Here is a 14,964-nt window from a genome sequence, read left to right on the forward strand (position 1 = left end):
CTGAGAAAAGAAACTGAAATGCTATTTGTTTAATCAAATGACACAGTTCATAAAGCTATATGAATACTTATCCCCAAGTTACCAATACATATTACTCTAATCATTCATTAATTGACCAAAGACTATTATATAATATGTAGAGAAAACTTCATTAATGGTGTTACTATAAGTAGTATAAGTAGTCACTCAAATAGTTTTTCTTTATTGTAGTTTAAAAGGTCATTAATTTAAGTTAATGTCTCGACAATTTCCAGCTGGCTTTTAAATGCTTTAATTATTATTATAAGAATACCACTCATATATTATTATATTAAAAATCCCGAAGGGTCTACGTCATGCGTATGTTTGAGGAAAGACACCCTTTTTACTCTGGCACTACTTAATGATATAATATAGACAGCGCCTTTCCTTATTGTGCTGTATTGACCACGCACGACGTTATGAGCTATCGAAATAATCGTTATCCTCAAAATTCTGTCACCATTATTGACAAATAAAAATATAACATATTATATCTCGTCGCAAAATACCTCGAGATATGTATATATCACAACACACCAGTGATGCCAACCGTACTATAATTATAGTACAATACTATAATTTAAATTTCGCGAAAAATGTAAAATATTATAGTTTTACGCCAAATATGCCAAAATACCATAATTTTAAAGGATTCAAGACCTAAAATGTTCCTGTACTATTTATTTTTCAGAAATACTATAATTTTTACACCTTTGTACCTACTATAATCAGCATAGAAAAAGATGGCAACACTGCAACACACACAAGCGATGTTTACACATAATCGTGAAAGTACCAATTTGACTCAAGAATAATTAATTGTTTTTTTATATGCTAAGAGGAAAGAATGTCTTTCATCGTGTAAGTATGTTTATTTTCTTAAAAAAAGAGTAATCGGAATGGCTGTATTTTTTCATTTTCAAAATAATTTTCTCAAAAATAGATCCGCTTCTCGTCCCACAAAGAGGGACGAGTCAGTTGGCCATAGTTTCCGACATCATCAACATCGGCTCACTGACCGGTGACCATTCGCACGGTTTTGTCATCCTTTTTATTTTCCCAGATCGCTCTCAAAACAGGGTCAAAGTGGCCAGACTTAGACGCAGTGATTCACTCCTCTGAATTCCGATGTTTATTTTTTGCTTTTCGAATAAGAAACGCAAATATATCAAAAGTTGCAATACGGACACATTCACAGAGATCCCATACATTACTTTGGCCTTTACGTTCTGGTTTTGACATTGTGACATTTACTGGAAGTAGATTGTCTGGCTTTTCCTTGATCTTATAATATGACGTGTATTGGAATATTTTAAAGCGTTGTTAAGATGTAAAACACCAAGTAATTTGATTACTTACGTACTGTTACATATTGTAAACACGTAAATTAAATTCGGGCATTTTACAATGTAATTATTATTACAATGTTTTCGTAGGTAATTAATAAAACCACGTTTTCAGTTTAAACTAAAATATTTATTCTATTTGTTCATATCCAAATAAGTTGCCCAAAAAGTAGTTTATACATAATATGTGTAAATAAATTAATTGCATTTCGAATCGATAATAATCAAAATCACAAAAGAGTCAATTTAAATTCTTGGACGATTTATTTTGACATTTTAAAATAATACCAAATGACTCATCGAATGGTCGACGCCGTAAGTTAGTGCAGTGTCTTCGAAGGGAGGGGGAGCGACGTCCTTGAGGTGCAGGGCGTCGACCGCTGCGTCGTCGGCTGCCGCTTGCGCCGCTCGGCAAGGTGAGCGACTGGCGAAGGCCGTCAAAGCCTTATTCCACCCCTCCGGCGCTAGCATGTCCCCTATAAGCGCTAGGCAAGTAATTCTACCGGAAATATTTTCCTTTCTTTTGAATGTTTTTTTCTTCATCATAGTAACTTTTGCTTTAAAGGAAGTCATGATTCCTTATTAATAAACAATTAATTTTAGTGAGTAAGATAAGGAAGTACAAATAATTTATAATGACGTATGAATAACTGGATGGTCTTTATTGAATCTAATTTTGTAAATTTGTAATAATTTCCAATACCGATCGTTTATCGTTAATTTTATTCCACTTCTTTATTAAAAGCTGGACATCATTTTTTGGCGAAGTAAAACAAAAAAAAATAATTTTAATACTAACAGTCAATTTTATAATTAAATTATTACAGTGTTGTCATCACACAAACTTTCTCTCAGTTGTTTCTGGTGCCAGCAAACGGGTTGTTTATCGTTTTATGAGTCGACAACATTAATTTGATTTGTGTTTACAAACAACCTGACTGTTTGTTACCTTGCATTCTTTTTACTAGTATTAGATTCGTGATTGCATAATAAATACTACACTTGGTTATCAACGCATAAGTGAATGCTGCTGCCTTATGCAACGCAACGATTGGATTAGTTTTAATACAGTCGCTGTTGCATATTATGTAGGTACCAGTTTGCTTTCATGTAATAATGTGCCTGAAGGGTTTTAATGCAACTACATTCTGACCAGTCTACTGACAACTTTACTTATACCAGTTAGAATATACTGGGTTTATTTATATTGCATACCGTGGGAAATTAATGCTAGTATCAGTATAATATGGTCATTAAATACAGTACGGTGCTTAATATTATTAATTAAAACATTTATTTCACGACTTTTAAAGTTTCACTTTAATTTCTTATCACGGATTCATTTTTAGTACTCGGATAATATATGTATAATAACTGTAACTATTGTAGAGATCAATATAATGCTTAAAGCTGTTTTTTTATACTCAATCTTTGAACCAACGCATGGCGAGCCAGAAATATTATGTGTGTGTATCTTGAATTTCCTCAACGGAGTCGCTGACTAATATTCTAATCTCGTCCTGTCGCTCGAAATAGCCGGAAAGTGTGTATTTGAGAAATCTGTGTATTTTTAAAACACCTTGAGTAAACTGCGATATTCAGAATAATAATTATAGATTTCGGTATTTGTGGAAATAACTTCTCAATTTATCGAGCTTACAAACGGATGAGTGTTCAAAAGAAATCTTTTTACGTGTCCAGAATACGGACATGCATGTTTGTTGTTTTACTTAATCTAAACTATTTAATACTTATATAATTTTGAGTCAATTCAAATATTATTTTGTAGAGGCATGGAGCTCAAATGCCTAACGAAAATCATTTTCATGACTGCCAATATCCAGTTTTAATCTTATGCCGGTCTACACTGGCAACATGTCGCGCGACAACCTCGTTAAATTTTACGATAATTATCATACTTATCGTAAAATTTAAAGAAGTTGACGCGCGACATGTTGCCAGTGTGGACCCGGCATTACATTCTTTCCTTTACGTCATGATTATAGATATACACTCGTTTCACTAAGATTACGATTAATAAAATGCATTGTGCGTACCTAGATAAACTTCATTCGATAACAATATTATCATACTATCATAATATGCTCATATGTTTAATTGCTTCGTTTACCTTGTTGTTATAATAACCATTCATCATATTATTGCGGAAATTCACTATACGTTAATTATTTACAAACTGTAATAAATGACCGAAATCGCTCTTTTGTCACAGTTGATCGCCAGAATAATGTCTTTTGGTGCGGTGCCCAGCATCGTTCCGTCTGGCCTATGTATGTTTCCCCCCATCAGAGCACTCTCGTATGTCATGTTATGCGTATTGGTAAAATCGTTTACTTCTTGCACCGATACAAAAATACGACGCTCGCGGACCGAATTAGACGCGAAATGTTCTTGGTGAGGCTGGTGTGTTGGATGAGTCAGCGGGTCTCGGGGCCACGTGGCGAGTGCACCCGTTCGCACACGTGGTCGGGTATGCTGCACACGGCGAACGCTGTAATTCCATGCACACGTGTCTCGGCAGAGTGATGCGAGTTTGATTGATTGCTGTCTCGGGGATGTTTCAAAATAATGCTCAGTTTTCCTAATTTATCAATGAAATCGTTACGGCATATACTTAATACAACTAAGCATATTTAGAAAATATATACATATATCTACCAAACGATTTTCCTGTTGGCGATTTGAAGGAAACTTTTCCGGTTGTCTTATTAATTTATTCAGGAAGTCGCATGCGTACTATATTAATTTATAGATTTCCTTCCTTGATTCTTATCGTGTGTCAAAGCTGAACAGAAATTAAACGATAGTAGATATTTGCTATTGCTACGGTTTAATAAATTGACACTTAGATACCTAAAACTATAGTGTATGTCTACCAAATCATTTCCCATCGTTTTATATTATCAAATCTCAACAATAATGTTTCAAACAAATCCTCTGTTGTGTGTTATGTCTGGTGATATATTCATAATGCAAATTACATTCTTCTCGTATTTGGCATTTTGAGAGTTCTGGGCTCTATCTATAGAGGCTACGTGCTTAGCCTCTTCTCTCGGGAGCTTTGCTGCTTACGTGCTCGCAGTCATTCAACAGCTGCGCTTCGGCTGACTCATCCGGACGAGGAGGTACTTACTACTCTACGCTTACTACAACTGCGTTTGCATTCGCGAAGCATTTTATCGAGAGCTTTCGTGAATAGGGATGCAGCTTTCTATGGAGTGCAATTTTATCATTGAAGATTTATGAATATTTTCTTACTACTTAAGCGATTTACTTAGTAGTAATCGTCAATAATAAATGAATATTTTTAAACATAATCTGTAATTATTTAAGTACATAATTATATATAGGTATCTAGAAAAATCAGCATGTGGGCTTCAATATGTCAATAGAGTGTTTCATATAGGTAGGTGTTTTGCAAATACAATATCTCGAAATTGGTATAAAACTATCAACATCGGTTTCAAACTAAAGTTGGTATCGCTGAGCATTCCTACTAGTGCTGGAATAGGAAGAGTTGCTCAGGTCAGCCCAACTAGTTCATTGGGCCGTTCGACCTGGTCGTCACCTCTCTTGCGTTTCAAGAAATGCGATGCGAACATTTCTTCACTTCGATTGTTGGGCATTTTTATTAGCTTTTTATTTTATGTTTTGTGTCTATATGCTATTATGGTCCACTTGCGTACGTGGTCGACTCAGTCCTGGGTAACTGGTCCTGAGACATTCCCAGGCATAACAACAGTTAGATGCTTCACATTCAAACGCACATAAGATAAGTTGTGGCGTGTGGCAGGTTCGTTTAAGGAAGGTCTATGTTTCTGTTGTTTCTACTAGTTAAATATCCAAACCAGTTTAGTCACGATACCGGATATATGCATAAAAATACGCCTTACTAGACCTAGGATACCTGAGTTACTAATGTCATGCACGATTGCTTATCTAAATACCTACGTAGTTTTAGTAAAAATAGTATCGTTAAGTACGCTAATCAACAGGTTAATAATAATAATTATTACAAACGTATGCTATGGGCTTATGGCAGGTACCTACCCGTCTGCGGTAACTTGTCGAGGGTCCTCCATTGCGCAGGAGGGAACTCGATGCGGTTTCAACTTCGCACGTCACGTTTGGAATTTTTCGATTCATATTTTTTGCACAATCACGCATAGCAACACCGCTTGATTTTCAACGCTGTCGGTAGGTAATTTGGTTTATCTGTGGGATTTTTTTTTGCGTGGGGAATTAATGGATTTTTTTGGAAATCCAGCAGTTTATACAGGTTGCGTTGTTTTTGAAAATAGAGAACCAGGGATAAGTAATGTAGTGTAACTATTACGTTAAATAAAGTAGTCATGTCAATTATTGTTCTAGGACTTTGAATCAATTCTGAAGTCATTTATATAATGCATTTATGACTGACAATAACTGTTGAAACTTTCTTATATTCTTATGTTTTTGCGTGCGCATCGTAAAATGTGAAAAAATTAAGTTAATAGATAAGTACTCGTAAAATATTCTATTATTTAACAATGCTGGCAGAAATTACTTACGTTTAGATTGTCTACTATTTTTTCATTAACTCTACAATGAATTTTTAGATCTTAATTAATAGATTATAATGAAGTTGGTATTGTAATATTCTTGTGTCTGTGCGGAATGGCGTCCCTGTGATTTTCAAATAGAGGAGTCTTCAATGCAAAATTTAATAGTTTTGGGGAGGGTGCAAATTGCCAGCCGGCAGTATGGCAGCGAATGTTTAAGCACCATTTAGGATAATAGAATTTATGAATAGGGGGATCTCTGATTCACTCGGCACTCGCACTGAATGCATTTGATATTATTCTTATGAATGGGACACTTTTTGGTTACATTTCTCATACGGCTTCGGGGGGAGTTGTGATTATGTGATGTGTGATGTGTGATGTGCGATGCATACGGGAATGGTTGTTATTGCATCAGCTTTTGTAAAAAGCATCCGGAGATTTCACCATCGCAACTTAATGGTGACGAATTTCCTTCGTGGAATTTCAATTCTGCTTACAGCTGTTGCAGTGAAGCGTGTTCGGCAAATATAAAAGTCAGTCAGCGAATCGACATTTCCTGTCTTGGTCCTTTCTCAACCTGATATCCTTCCTATCTCCTCATGTTTTTACGACTGTCGTTTCCGGCACAAACATGCCATGTGCATTTCTTAAATTATTATTAAACTAGCTGACCCGGCGAACTTCATACCGCCTCAGAATCAATAATCTTGTGTTAACTTATTTGCTGAATTAAAATACTCAAAATGAATTAAGTTCAATAAATGTGCAAAAATCAGATCAACATGAAATAGATTAGATAGTTTTGGTTGGTTCAGATTTCGAAGCATGATAACTACCAAGTCAATCTTCAGTTGTAAATTGTGCGGTGGCAAGCCAGGCAGATCCAATAAGTTTAAAAATTCAGTTGGATAGTTGTTTGCTTCTTCTTCGTTTATTATACAGTCAATAGATTTGAAGGAATGCATTGGACCAACGATTTGATTTTGAATTTGGGAGTTTAAGTGATCCACATCTTTGTTCTTTGCCGCAAAAATTGCTCGTTCACTCAACCAATTGTGATTTTTGTGGTTAGCAATGATGTTTGGGAACACTTTGTTGATGAGGTCGTCCTTCGCTGAGACGAAATTAAAAAATTCGGCGGATACGAAATCAATCCGTTCGATTCGTCGACAGGAACACGGCAGTTACCGATAGTCAGCAATTGCTTAGAGAAATCGTCGGCAGATGGATCGTTTAGCAATGCAACTCGCATGTTCGTCGTCAGCCGAAGTTTCTTCACATAGCGCCACAGAGTCTATGATTTGAGGCAAGCGTTCATTTCATCGGGAGCGGTCGATTTTGGAATGACTGCCATGAAATTGCCAGATAGTAGAATCATTGCGCCACCAAAACATCTTGAGTAATTGCGCAGATCTTTCATAGTTCGATTGAGTGCTGCCAATGCGCATTTGTGCGCCATTATGCATTCATCCCAGGTGATGATTTTACTTGCTACCAAAACTTTGGCCATTGCTGAGTGTTTCGCAATACTGCTTGTCGGTGTTTCAGTTATTTGAAGGTTTAACGGCAATTTCAAGGCTGAATGAGCCGTTCGGCAACGTGGCCGCTATCCCAGAAGAAGCAACTGCTACAGAAATTTCGGATCTCGCACGAACAGTGGCCAAAATCAATGTCATGAGAAATGTCTTCCCAGTTCCACCAGGCGCATCGAGGAAAAATAAACCACCATTTTCATTTTCAATTGCCTTCATTAACGTATCGTACACTTCCTTCTGTTTGGGGTTCAACATTAGTACATTCGATCAAACCGATATGTTCAATGCATCTTGATCATATTCACGTTCACGTTCCAATTCTCGATTAAAAGCGTCATTCATTCCACGATCATTTGTTGGCATTCCTAACTTGACTAACAAACTGCCGCACATGAGATAACACATGTCTTTGATCAAAAGCAAAGCCTGGTTATGTATTTCCTCATTCACTTCGAGATCGGAATTCTCTGAACTGACACGAATTCGATGTAAAATGTCTTCTGACATGTCATCCTTGTACTTGTTCCACAGCTCAGGTGGATTTGATGGGAAGCATGTGGAAATAATGATAGCAAATAATGTGCGTATCTGACTTGGAGATGCAGAAACAAATGCTTTAGCGATTGTCATGTCCCAATGAGTATCGTTTTCAAGCGAATTGAGCTTTTGACATGCAGCACGAAATGTTGGGCACACTACACCATTGGCAGTTCGAAGTGATTCAAATGATGTCGGCCCACGAACATTTACCAGCAACAACCGCAAGTAGAATCATTCGCCATTCTTCAGATGAACTGTGCAAATGCGACCAAGAGCATCAGTAGAATGCACATCCGGCTGATCAGGAACCGCATCGCCTTGCTTCCGACGTTAAAATTTCTTCGATGAAGCGTTCCAAGTGTAATAACGTGGCATCTTAGAGTAGAACAACGTTCGTGCAAACGGATCGCTTTGGCAAATCGAAAAAAAACTGGTCAATGTTGGCGCTGGAGATATTTCAGCACGTTGAGCAACATTCGATGCGTTGAAATAAACTTGTTGACCATTCTCCAGATGCACCGCCAAATGTACAGCAGTGGGATGACGTTCATGAATGGGGAATGAGAGAGTACGCCAAATTGCTTCATTGCAGCTCACATATCGACCAACTTTATAGTGCGTGATTTCATCGTTGGTATTGGGAGTTTGAACGCCAAAAACTACAATATCGCTGCCTTTGGTGACATATTTGCAGATGTATTTGATGGACTTCACTGAATTGCAAAACTCCACGTTGCAATGCGCCTTGAATGTTTTGGAAAAAAGTGGCGAATACGGAACAATCCAAGTGTTGTCGACCACGATATCGTTTTACTTCATTTTCGTTGTGATAGTTTTACCGTTATCATTGGGTGATCGACGCCGATACAGTGGATAACCATCATTGGCAGTGATAGTCTCCGCCGTTAAACTTCATGGATAACGCTTGGAACACTTGCCGTCGACCATACACGGTGATTGGGGGTTGATGGCGCCACACTGTTCAATGAATCATGTAAGAAATTACAACATCATGCAGGTCTGGATCGGTTTCGGGATCAGGAATCTCGGCACATATGATGTCATCTTTTTGGTCTGGTCGAATTCTTTCGACTCACCAAATAAGAATGTATGCATGCGGCAAGCTTTGTTTTTGTCATTCAATTGAATACATCCAGCATCGAGTATCCCCAAAGACGCGATGATTAACAATGTAGTTCATCAGCGACAGGATTTTTTGTTTAAACACACGTGCGGTGATGTCGTGCCGATCACTTGATGTTTGTCCGGGGAGTAGCAGTTGAACAATTTCTATTCATTTCGGATTTCATGTAAAGGTGATGAATAGATCTGGACGACCGTAATGACGACCGTAATGATGAACATATGTCATTGCATCTTGCGCATATTCATGCATATGACGATTTTAAGCAATCGACGAAATCGCAGCAAATAGTTGTCAGCATTTTGACGAATCATCAAATGATAAACACTGGAAAATTAATCACATAATTCAAAATTACATAATGAAGCACTTATCGATGCACACACAATCACAAATTTGATAACCTCACAAAGTGAACATCTTCGAAGGCAACTTACCGTTTGAAAATTACGATCGAAATAGCTATTCTAGCACCTAGCTGGTAATCGGCTCGATTATTCACGTAGATCGATTGTCGAATGAAGTTCGAATGATGGTTTTTGAAATTGGTAGGTAAATAATGAGCAATACCAGCAATGAGATCATGTAATTTTATCCTTGGCTTTATTTTTGGATGCTGTCGACGAAGTAAAAAAGATTCAGGCAGGACAACTTCCTCCAAAATTCACCGGAGTATACAACAAAGTCTTTCGGGATTATCTGACGATGAACTGAATCAACTGTCAAAGGATAGATAATGCACACAACGCCTTTCATTTGTTTGTTTGTTTCTTGTTTATTCTTTCTGTCATGTATCGTTGTATATGGATTTAAATTTTTTGTGATTTTCTTTTATTTTCGATTGCTCGTTCATTGTTCAAAATGTCAAAATGTATGAGAAAATTAATTTTCTTCATAATTTTTTTTCCCGTAATTTTTTCCAAAGTTTTAATAGTTATTCTGCTATTCGGGGCTAAGACAAATCCAACAATCTAAAGATCGTAAAAATCGGTCCAGCCGTTCTCGAGTTATAAATGGTGTAACTAACCCGACTTTCTTTTATATATATAGATACACGTGACAATCGTTTAGAATTTAGATGGCATTTGTATTAATCCAGTAAATTGTCAAGCAATATTTTTCTATAATCTAAGCAAGCAACACTAACTTACCAAATGCGGTTTAGCCCTGACAAATAAATATTTATTATTTTCCCCAGTAACAGTGTCTTGTGTTATCGCGGTTACAAGAGTTTTATAGGTACATATATCTATTAATAATAAACAATATTAATTATTATGCAAACTTCTGTAAGTAATCTATGTCATGTCAAAGACTAACGGGTTTCCGTAATGTGTCATACTCATATCATGCGATTACAATTAATATAATACAAAAATCATTCACGCCGTTTACTGTGTAGTTTTTAAAGACGAAATTACTAATGGGTATTTAATTGTTGTGGGAGTGTTTAATTTTTGAACTATAAATTATCAGACACCTGGATTTCATAGTTTAACAAGACGTATCAATGTATTTTTCAGGTGTCAGCTCTGTACAGTTGCAACGTATTCAATTACAAACCTACTATTCTACTATATATACGAGTATGGCCCCAGTATGTCTCTAATGTTGCGTTTCATTGGCGAGATTCTTGTTTCATACATTACTAAAAAGAGTATTGAGTAGAGTGAGTAGACGATTACTGATAAAAAGACACGCAATGTTCGAGGTATGCGGCAGTAAACACAGGCATAATTATTTAGTGAGTGTCACCAATTACTAATTATTGTGTGGAGACTAGTCAGCAATATAGCTACTGTTTTGTCATTTATATTATTATTGAATTTGTACCGTACCGATGTGTGTCATGGGAGCACTTGTCTCGTCATTATTGTCTTATAGCTTGATATTTATGGGGGAATTCCCAGCACATACACCTTTTTGTATGTTAACTTATACGAAAACATAATGCTCTACTAGAGTCTTTAGGTATTCGTTTACGATTACAAGACGTATGCAAGGTACTGTAAAGGTTAACGTAGTCTAGAGTCTAGATATTCACATGAAAAGTATGCGATTATTGAATCTTGAAATCATCAAATGAAGGTTGGATAATTCGAGCTTTTAATTGATATTTTATCGAGTAGTACTATGTACTATTACAGTTTCATTTGGAATTAGGTATGAATGAACCGTGTTCTTATTCATATTTTTAATTATTTATGTCGACAGCTCCCATGTCTGTTGATGATGAATGATTATTTGAATGAATAATGTGCGCTGAATAATTAATATGCCTCGCTGGTTTTTTTTTTTTTTTTGCTTTTTTCGTAGTAGACTTTCTGGGAATTGCGAATTTTCTATGCTGATTGTTTAATGGGTGTATTTTTTTGAATGGTTGCATTTTTTATTATTTAATTGATGCATATTCATTATATGAATGCAGCGTGCGAAAAAAAGTATTTCGTGCATCAAAAGACTTCTGAATCATTTCACAATGATAAGCAAAAAATCATCGCTGTATTTAATTAGTCATCTATCTGTCTTACATTAAAAAAAATCTCAATATCATATAAATTAAAAAAAAACATAAAATTCTATGCAACTATTTAGCCATTTTACGTTAATCTGAATGCGGTTTTAATTAATGCTAGGCGCCACTTGGGAAACTCCTGCAGCTAGAGGGAGGTCAACAATCAACATTACTCAATAGTGTACAATAATATTCCTCAGTTGACTAAGGTGCAAACGTCTATGAAGTGATTAACTATGTATCACACGTGTGTGTCATATGGGCAGGTGATTGTTGCGAGTAGCAGCAGTGTTGCACCAGTCTGTCACATCCATTGCAAGTCATTGTTTTCCATCACTTTCCAGTCATGCCGGTGACTAATTGTTGTTATCGCGATGTTTGTCCGATGTTTCACCTGTTCAGTATGTCGGCCCATCGAGCTGGCCCCCTGTTATTAATAATTAACCAACGATAGGTAAAACACTCAATTTAACGTACCCATTATGACGTCAGTTTTGATTTAGGGCGGTATCCTTATTTATTTGGAATAGTCATATAATTATTAACAACATCAAAAGTGACTCCTTCTGAATTAGTTAAATATGAAAGGGGTGGATTTGTAAATTTGCCAAAGAAAGATTCAGTAACAACCAGCTGTCTTTGAAATATTGAATGAGTAGCCTGTGATGTGAACTAAGATTAGTTACTATCAGACAATTTTCGGGGCTAATATCAATCACTACAACAACTTAATACTATTTCATTCATGCTTATATTATAATATACACCATTAACCATTTTTATTTACCTTTTTATATTTTCGATATCTTCGGTGTATTTTTACGTTTTATCTACTTATATTTTTTTCATACTGATAAACAGTATGTATATAATATTATTTTTATCTATCATTATCGACATAAGTATATCCATGTACTTATCCTTTATCTATGCTATGATTCATGAAAAAATACACAAATCCCCCCTTTAAACCATTTGATTGCTTCGTAAAGCATACATTATGTGCTGAGAATTTGCCAAGCGTTTGTAGATATAAAAACAAATTTAAATTATGTAATAAAATAGAACATTTTCTTGTTTCTTATTGGTAAACTAATGTATAAATCACGTTGTGCATTGGTTATGTGAGGTACCTATGTCGTTTATTTACACGTTGCATTCGTTTGTTCATAGGTACCTACGAGTTAAAACTAAGTCATCAACATACCTGGTCAATCAGACGGTCCCACCTTTGACGGAATGATTCATGAAATAACCGTCATGTTTGTATTGAATTTGGTAAAGGGCTATAGAAAAAAACGTTACAGAGATATGCCTTTAATAAACAGGAAACGTCGCTTGTGGTAATTCATTGGGCCCCCCTCGACAAAATCGGGTGGGGCAAAAGTGGCCCTTTCAATCTTCGCCCTTTTATTGCCTTATGTCTGAATTGAATATTGGCTTTAGAAATTTACAGGAAATCCGATGACAAACTTTTAAAAGATACCATTGATTACCAATAGCAAACCGTTAAAATGCGTGAAAGTTATAGGATATTAATCATTGCTGACTTTTAATGTGTACCTACACTGTTTTAAATATAACTTATATCGATAGGAATATTAAATGCTTGTATTGCTTGTATACAGTTATAATGTATTTGCTAAAAATGTTCGTTTTCCGATTCACTGAGGGAAACGTTTTTCCCGCGCTTACGCGATGGTAAATAACATACCTAATTCATTAAATATTATTCATGCTAAAACCAATACTAGCCACTAGCTTTGTCATTTATTGCTATAATGAATGCATAATATATAAATTCGCAACAGGTATTCCTCTACCTACATATAACATATATTGAAAAAGAAAGATGAAAATACGTTATACGGACTTTTCACTATATACTAAACATTATACTTACATGTGTATTTAAATCTAAACTCTCAGATTCCCAACGCCTCAATTTCTAATGGTATCTACTTATATTTTTTTATTCCGTGAAAGTCAGTCCATAGTTATAATGAATACCCTGTATTTTAAATTAAAGCAGACTGGGGCTCCATGAATGGGTGATTGTAAAACTTGTTCACCCGATACTGACGCATTTCGGGATTCTAATTGTTATGGTAATGCGGGGTGCAACGGGATCCACCCCAATCGACTCTCCCCAGTCCTGTGATCCGAGGGATGCCGTTGGTGACTCATTCATTGTTTGGATTGGACTCATTTGAATGACTAACCGCTTTTCAATATGGGAACCCTCCCGTGCTGAAAAAGCTTAGGGAAAACTAATACTTTTGCCTTTTGTCAATTTTTAAAAGCTTTGGGAGTGTATTCATAATAATATATAGATCCTATAAAATGGCAGCTTGGGTATATTTTTTTAGTATTCATAAGATCAGACTTGGGTCCCCCTAAAATATAATCCTTGTTTTTGCGTTTCTTTTGTGTATGCAATGGGTAGGTACGGAATATGCAGAGTTGTCGACGTTAAGCAGCCGTTATAACAAGAAAAATACGTAACGTGTTTTTTCTCTCACCCACTTCAGCGTTCTAATAAGAATAATATATATATATTCCTCACCAAACTTGGGTTGTCGAAATAATTGATCTCTTAAAGTTAGGCGCGTAGGGATTTACGCGCCTAAGTATGGTTGTGCATCGCGCTTTTACACTTTCAGGATACAAAGAAACCCGGTTGTCTAAGAACGTAAACTTTCGTGTATTGTTTACTGCTGATGCAAATTCAATGTCAACGGGACGGAACACAATTTTATCATTTCGTGACTAGACGAATGCAGCCTGACCACAGGGTCGCTCTTAAACTAAAAGTAATTAGGGACCTAGAAGGGTTGAAATAACCAGGATAGAGAGGCATATCCAGCAGAGCATCGAGCCCACTTGATGAGTTAAAGAGATAACGATTTGCGAATTGCAACAAAGTTTTACGTTAAAGTTTGGAATTATTAGATAACCAATTAATGCATTTTTATTACTCGTTGAATCTATTGCGTGCATTATGCTTAATTGCCGATGACGCATGCTCGCAACGGTGTTACTGCGTGGCATATGGAGCAGCGCGGCATGACCTCATAACGGATAGACCTCGATCAAGAGACCCTTTTCAATTCAACTTCGTCACATCTGTTGCTTTTGCTATATGCTCCACGCTGGATTGCTTATTCGACGGACACGTGGTGTTTGATAATGTAACGATTTAATCGTTTGGGGGAGACACGATTGACTAAGCTCTCTGGAAACTTTCATGAATGTTCTTACTTGTTAGGGTAGTTTTGAGTCACTAGACACGCTTTTT

General features: G+C 36.2%; 1 protein-coding gene across 3 annotated transcripts in view; it reads left to right on the plus strand.

The window, feature by feature from the left end:
* puc (dual specificity phosphatase puckered) overlaps positions 1-14,964 on the plus strand; it is a 206,406-nt gene that overhangs the window by 171,850 nt on the left and 19,592 nt on the right. The window lies entirely within an intron of this gene.

Source organism: Rhyacophila brunnea, unplaced genomic scaffold, assembly GCF_057557595.1.
Source record: "Rhyacophila brunnea isolate RB1 unplaced genomic scaffold, BYU_Rbru_1.0 scaffold_6, whole genome shotgun sequence".
Taxonomy (NCBI): Eukaryota; Metazoa; Arthropoda; class Insecta; order Trichoptera; family Rhyacophilidae; genus Rhyacophila; species Rhyacophila brunnea.